The 7,522-nt window shown below is 35.7% G+C and overlaps 1 pseudogene across 1 annotated transcript; it reads left to right on the forward strand.

The window, feature by feature from the left end:
* Positions 1-844: 844 nt before the first annotated feature.
* On the forward strand, positions 845-7,177 carry LOC306651178 (thymocyte nuclear protein 1-like; annotated as a pseudogene). The gene is made up of 2 exons: positions 845-931; positions 6,370-7,177. The product of its transcript is annotated as a thymocyte nuclear protein 1-like (transcript).
* Positions 7,178-7,522: the final 345 nt, after the last annotated feature.

Here is a 7,522-nt window from a genome sequence, read left to right on the forward strand (position 1 = left end):
TCTGAACTAGGGAAATTTTCCTCCAGTTTTTTATATCTTTCTATTATCATTTCTTATTTTCATGGGTGTTGAGTTCAGGCCAGGAGAAACTACTGGGAAAAATGGGAAACTTATATCCAATTGCATTGTATTTTCACATTTCACTAGCTATTACTTATTTCCACACTTCTCAAATTGCTTTCACAGGTGTTCAATCTGAATTGTATAGTTTCATTCAGTGATAGAGACAGTATGGATGTTACCCATTCCATCTTACTCAGACCTTTATAATCTTTATCCTTTCAATTTCTTAGGCTTGTATTTTTATTTTATTTGTTCTTTTTAGAAACAAATAGGTATCTGCATTTCAATCCCCAGTACTTCTGTCTCCACCTCCCTTCCTCTGATTCCCTTCCTCTACTCTATTGGTCTTACTTCAATTTATTTACTTTTTAACTGAACCATTTTCACAGCTAAATAATGTTCCACTGTATGATTGTATCATATTTTATTTATATAGTCCTCAGTTGATACACATTCAGATTATTTCTACACATTCAGCATTATTAATGATGCTGTTATAAAAATTGTGTATAAGTTTTTGCTTAAGTATCTGTTTTGAGTTCTCTTAGATAGTGTTTTAGTCAGTTTTTACACTGCTGTGACCAAAAGACCTAACAAGAACAATTTTAGAGGAGGAAAGTTTTATCTGGGACTCATGATTTCAGAAGTCTAAGTCCATACATGGCCTGCTCCATCACTTTGTGCCCAAGGTGAGGCAGAACATCATGGCATAAGGGTATGGTGTAAGAAAGTGGCTCAGGATTTGGCCACCAGGAAGCATAGAGAGACTAAACTTGGGTCAATGGGGACAAAATATAAACCCAAAATGCCTGCCCCCAGGGACTCACCTCCTTCGGCCACAACCTACCTGCCTACAGTGACCACCCAGGTAATCCCTACCAGGGAATAAAAGGACTGATTAGGTAAAGACTATTATAACCCAATCATTCACCTCTAAATCTCCTTGCATTGTCTCACACATAAGCTTTTGGGGACACCTTATAACTAAACGATAACAGATGTATTCCTAGATGTAAAAATGGTTGTTCCTGTGATAATTCTTTTTAACTTTTTGAGGAAGCTACATTTACCTTCATACCAGCAATGTATGAAGCTTCCAATTTATTTAGATCCTCAACAATATTAATGATATTCTATTTTATTATTTTAGCCAACTAGTAGCTGTGAAATACTGTTGATTTTATTTTCATTTGTCCAGTAACTAATGATGTTGAATGTGTTGTAATGTGTTTATTGGCTATTTGTATTACTTTGAATAAATACTTATCCAAGGTCATTGCACAACTTAAATTTGGGTACTTGTCTTTTTGTTACTGAATTAGAGAAGTCTTCATATATTCTGATATTAAACCCTTGTTAGATATAAGATTTCCAAATATTTTCACTTATTATGTAGGTATTATTTTCACTCTCTTTATGGTGTCTATCCTAGCAAAAAAATTTCTTAATCTTGATGAAATAAAAATTATTTACCTTTGGTTGTTTTTGTTTCTTGTGACTTCAATGGCATACCTGAAAATCCACCATCAAATCTAAGGTCATAGGTGTTTTTTTTTTTTTTTTTTTTGCGGTGCTGGGGATTGAACCCAGGGCCGTGTGCTTGCAAGGCAAGCACTCTACCCACTGAGCCATTTCCCCAGCCCCCATAAGATTCTTGTCTTCATTTTTATCTTAAATTTTTAAATTTTATGTCTTACATTTAAGTCTTTAATTCATTTTGAATTAGATATTGCACATGATGTATTGTAGGCATCCAATTTAATTCTTTTGTACGTGGAAATCCAGTTTCCCAGTACCATTTATTGAAAGGTTCATACTTTCTTTCCTGAACACTCTTGTCATAATTGTCAAAAACTGAATTTGAATGTGAACCACACATATAATTGATTATTTTTGGATTCTTAATTCTTTTCATTGATCTATATGCCTACTCTCATGCTAGCATTACTGTTTTGATTATTATAGTTTGTAACAAGTATTAAAATCATAAAGTGTGAGTTCTCCAACATTTTTTTAGATTGGGCTACTTGGTGCCCTGTTCAATTCCTTATGAATTTGAACTACTGAAAAATAAATCATTGGTACTTTTATAGAGATTGTTTCTCAATTCATGAACACAGGAAGTATTTCCAATTATTTAGGGTGTTTCAAAATTTTTTGGTCACGTTTCGCAGTTTTCAGTGCAGAAATTTAGCTATTTAAGTTAGTATTAATTTTTATTAGCATTTTGTAAATTTCTGAGAAGACTGTAGCTTGGCGGGCACAAAAAAGGTAGCCTGAAACTCTCAGTGGGAAGACATAATAGTAATCCCATAGTATAAAGGTTAACTCCTTGGCTACACTAATGAATAGACTGAAATTGTTGTGAAACTCCCTCTCTGATAGCACTGACAGAGTGAGAATAGCATGGGAGTTCTTTAACAAACTAAAATTAGATCTACCATATAATCCAGTTATCCTACTTCTGGCTATACATCCAAAGGAAATGAAATGATTATGTGAAACAGACAATTGCACTAAAATGTTCATTTCAGCACTGCTGCCAGTAGCTAAGACATAGAAGCAACCTATGTGCCTGTTAAAGGATGAATGGATAAAGAAAATATATCGTACATATATACAACAGAATACTATTCAGCCACCAAAAAAGTGTGAAATTCTGTCATTGTGGCAACATGAATGGACCTGTGATTATTATGTTATGTTAAAAAAAGTCCAAAAATACATGTACTACATTATCTCACTCATATATGGAATATAAAAATTGATCTCATAGAAATTGAGAGTAAAATGGTGGTTAAATAAACATGGATAGAATAGGGTTGAGGGAAGGAAGGATGGGGAGAGGATTATCAGGGGATACTAACATGGAACAATATAACAGTAAGAAGTTCTAGTGTGTGTTATTGTATAGTAGGGTGTCTATAGATGACAATATACTCTGTATTTCAAAAAGTTAGCTGAGAGAACTTTTGAATTTTTTGCCATGAAGAAATGATAAATGTTTGAAGAAACAGATATATTTATGTAGATTGAAATATTCTGCAATGTATATATGTACCAAAACATCATGTTGTGCACCATAACTATGCACAAATTTGTTCTGATGTATCAGTTAAAATAAATTTAATTTCAATTATTTTTTTAAAAAAAGAGATGTAATCCCTTATATTCAGAGAAATTACAGTGCTGTTATTTTAGGCCGAATATCTGAGTTTTAAAAATTGGAATATTAATGCTTAAAATGACTGCATCCCTAATTTACTTGCCTAGGACATAGATTCTGACTTCTACTGATTATTTGAACACAATGCCCAACAAATATCTCACTTTTCACCTTGCATAAATATAGTCTCATGCTACTAGTAATTCTTGTATTTATAAGGTGACCTTTTTCCTATACTTATGACACTTCCCTCATAATCTGAGAGAATTATAAGAAAAAAAATTTTCTGCTCAGTGAATTCACTTCATCCAAGAGACTACACAGTTCTCAATAATTGGTCTCTTTGTCAAGTAGTATGTGAATATTTTTCCAATCCTCTGATATCTATCTGAAGATCTACTTTCAAAGACTTTGGCATCACACCGGGATGATTCAGCAAATGTTCTAAACACCTCTGGAAATAGAATTTAGGAAGGTCAATAAATACTTCTGTAAGTTAATGTTTCTATTTAAATGGACTTCTTGGAATTTCACTATCCACTATTGTTGTAATAACCTGATGACTATCGGAAATGACATAGCATGTAGGTGACTTACTATCCTCTGAATCATACCCTTTATTTCCGATAAGCTCCTTAAACCTACTGAAATGGTTATTTTAATTTACTGCATTAAGTATATTAGATTTTTCCATCTTTAAGAATGTCATAATAATTTATCAATCTCAAATACATGTCAAATATATTGAAGGGGAAAATGATGGTAAATACTGAACAATGGAAAATATTAATGTCATTTATTGTATGCCTTCTATATTCTAGGGATATTTTAAAATAAGTACATATCTATTACAACATTTACCAGTGAAAATCATCATTTTTACAAATACAAAAGTATGTCAAGAATAAATCTGGATTTTGCCTATAATGAGACAATTTGAATTTCTTTTTTGGTCGGGGAAGGTACCGGGGATTGAATTCAGAGTCATTCAACCACTGAGCCACATCCCCAGCCCTATTTTGTATTTTATTTAGAGACAGGGTCTCAATAAGTTGCTTGGCACTTTGCCATTGCTGAGGCTGGCTTTGAACTCACAATCCTCCTGCCTCAGCCTCCTGAGCTGGGTTACAGGTGTGTACACTCCAGCCACAGTTTGAGTTTGATCTTACTCCAAAGCAAGTTCTTTTTTGCCAACAGCTGTCTAACATAGGTTAAACACCTTTCTGGGTCACTAGGGATAGAATTTTAATTGCTTTCATTTATTTTAGGAGCAAAACATGCCTCAGGCACACTTTTCATAACAATCAAAAAGAATTCTTTCAGTTACTCGAAATTCACTAGTTTTTCATTGTAAATTTTAAAAATTTGATGGAAATACCAATCATACTTCAGATAGAGCACTAATCTCCAGAATCTATAAAGAACTCAAAAAACTCTACTCCAAGAATTCAAATAGTCCAGTCAACAAATGGGCTAAGGAAATGAATAGACACTTCACAGAAGAAGATCTACAAGCAATCAACAAACATATGGAAAAATGTTCAACATCTCTAGTAATAAGAGAAATGCAAATCAAAACCACCCTAAGATTCCATCTCACCCCAATTAGAATGGCGATTATCAAGAATACGAGCAACAACAGGTGTTGGCGAGGATGTGGGGAGAAAGGTACACTCATACACTGCTGGTGGGGCTGCAAATTAGTGCAGCCACTCTGGAAAGCAGTGTGGAGATTCCTTAGAAAACTTGGAATGGAACCACCATTTGACCCAGCTATCCCACTCCTTGGCCTATACCCAAAGGACTTAAAATCTGCATACTACAGAAATACAGCCACATCAATGTTCATAGCTGCTCAATTCACAATAGCCAGACTGTGGAACCAACCTAGATGCCCTTCAATTGATGAGTGGATAAAGAAACTGTGGTATATATACAATGGAATATTACTCAGCCATAAAGAATGATAAAATTATGACATTTGCAGGCAAATGGATGAAATTGGAGAATATCATGCTAAGTGAGATAGGCCGATCTCAAAAAGCCAAAGGACGAATGATATCGCTGATAAGTGGAGGATGACACATAATGGGGGGGAGGGAAGGGTTAGAGTTAGGGTTAGGGAGGGGGGCAAGTATGGAAGAAGGAAGGACTGTATAGAGGGTAAAGAGGGGTGGGAGGGGTGGGGGGAAGGGAAAAAATAACAGAATGAATCAAACAACATTTCTCTATGTAAATTTATGGTTACACAAATGGTATGCCTTTATTCCATGTACAAACAGAGAAACAACATGTATCCCATTTGTTTACAATAAAAAAAATTAAAAAAAATTTGATGGAAATATATAAAAGAAGTGCCTTTCAATTTTATAAGACAAGATGCAGAGTACTATTATTGTTAAAGAAAGGAAATAAATGAGGTCATCTGAAAAAATCTTTAGATTTTTCACCTTGAGGTAAATTTATGAACTTGGTGTTGAAAGACAATCTAAAGAAAAGTAGTGTTTTTGAAGTGAGTACAAGAACTATTAAAGGAGGATGAAGAGAAAAGAATTTGTGAGGTAGAGGATAAAGAGGAACTTTCTTGATGATTAAACTGTCAATTCAAAAAGAAGACAAATAATCTTTCATGTGTATAAACTTAAAATAGAATGTGAAAGCACACAAAGTAAAACATTGATGTAAGAACTAATGAAAGGTAGTTGAGTGCAGTGACACATTCCTGTAATCCCAGTGACTTGGGAGGGTAAGGTAGGAATATTGCAAGTTCAGGGCCAGTCTAACCAATTTCGTGAAACCCTGAATCAAAATAAAACTTTAGATCCACCACAAAACCCTGTGGCCGTGCTGTCGGCCTTGGGCCTTTGGTGGTCCATTTTGTGGAGTGTGGGGCTCATGTTGGGGAGAATGGTTAAATGGATAAGACGGGGCTCAACGGAAGACCTGGGAAGAGTTTAAGGGCAGACTATTCGAGACGGAATGGGCACAGTTAATGGAGGGAAGGATTTGACACCCTTAAGTACAGTTTTCTGCTTTTCGCTAATCGGAAGTCCTTTGCACTTCCTCGCGTGGTCTCCATCTTGCTCTGCGCTTTTTGAAGGGCAGTGGAGTTCCTTTTTGTATCTTCCTGTTGATTCCAGAACCCTCTGCACTTCAGCCCCTTGCAGAGAGAGACCATACCCAGACCCCGGAAGAGACCCCCCGGGGTTGCTGGCCCAGAAAAGAAGGGGCAATCAGAAAAACGTACCAAATCTGAGAACTTAGGTGAGGCATCAGCTACACTGGAAAACTCCAGCCTTCAGAAGACTTCAGCCTTTAAAAAATGTGGGAGGAATCTAAGCAACTACTGGCTGATGAAGTCAGAGCCAGAGAGCCGATTAGAGAAAGGTGTAGATGTGAAGTTCAGCATTGAGGATCTCAAAGCACCCCAAGCAGACAGCTGGCTGGGATGGTGTTCGAAACTACCGGGCACGAAATTTCCTTAGAGCCATGAAGCTGGAAGAAGCCTTCTTCTACCATAGCAACTGCAAAGAACCAGGCATCATAGGGCTTATGAAGATTGTAAAGGAAGCTTATCCAGACGACACACAGTTTGAGAAAAATAAACTTCATTATGACCCTTCTAGCCAAGAGGACAACCCCAAATGGTCCATGGTGGATGTACAGTTCCTTCGGATGATAAGCGATTCATCTCCCTGACTGATCTTAAAACCTATCACCAATTTCACAAAGCTACTGGTGGCCCCTTAAAAGATATGGCTCTTCACTCACCAGTCTTTCAATCCAGCCCCTGGCCCAAGAAGAGTTTGATTTTATTTTGAGCCTGGAGGAAAATGAACCAAGTTAACTGAGTATTGCTGCAGTGGACAAGCCATTATTCTAAAGATGGCAAGGATTTATATAACAAAGGATGGTGTGCAAAGGCTTGTGTGTTATGTTCACCTGATATTTTTTTACACACATTTTTCCCTACTTCTTTCAATAAAACATTTAATGTCAAAACAAACAAAACAAAACAAAAACAAATAAATAAAACTTTATAAAGGGCTTGGGGTATAGCTTAGTGATAGAGTGTTCCTAGAATCCATTCTCAGTATGGGGAATAAAGAATAATGAAAGGAATCTCAAATAGTCCCCCAAATCTTGAAAATGAGAAAATTAGAGAACTCATATTTTTCTGTTTCAAAGGGTATTACAAAAATAACCCATCAAGTCAATGTGGTACTGTTGTAAGGAAAGAAATATAGACGAATGAAAGCAAATTGGGATTCTTAAGAAAAAAGAAAAACAATT

The sequence above is a fragment of the Sciurus vulgaris genome (assembly GCF_902686455.1).
Source record: "Sciurus vulgaris genome assembly, chromosome: X".
In the NCBI taxonomy this organism is placed as follows: Eukaryota; Metazoa; Chordata; class Mammalia; order Rodentia; family Sciuridae; genus Sciurus; species Sciurus vulgaris.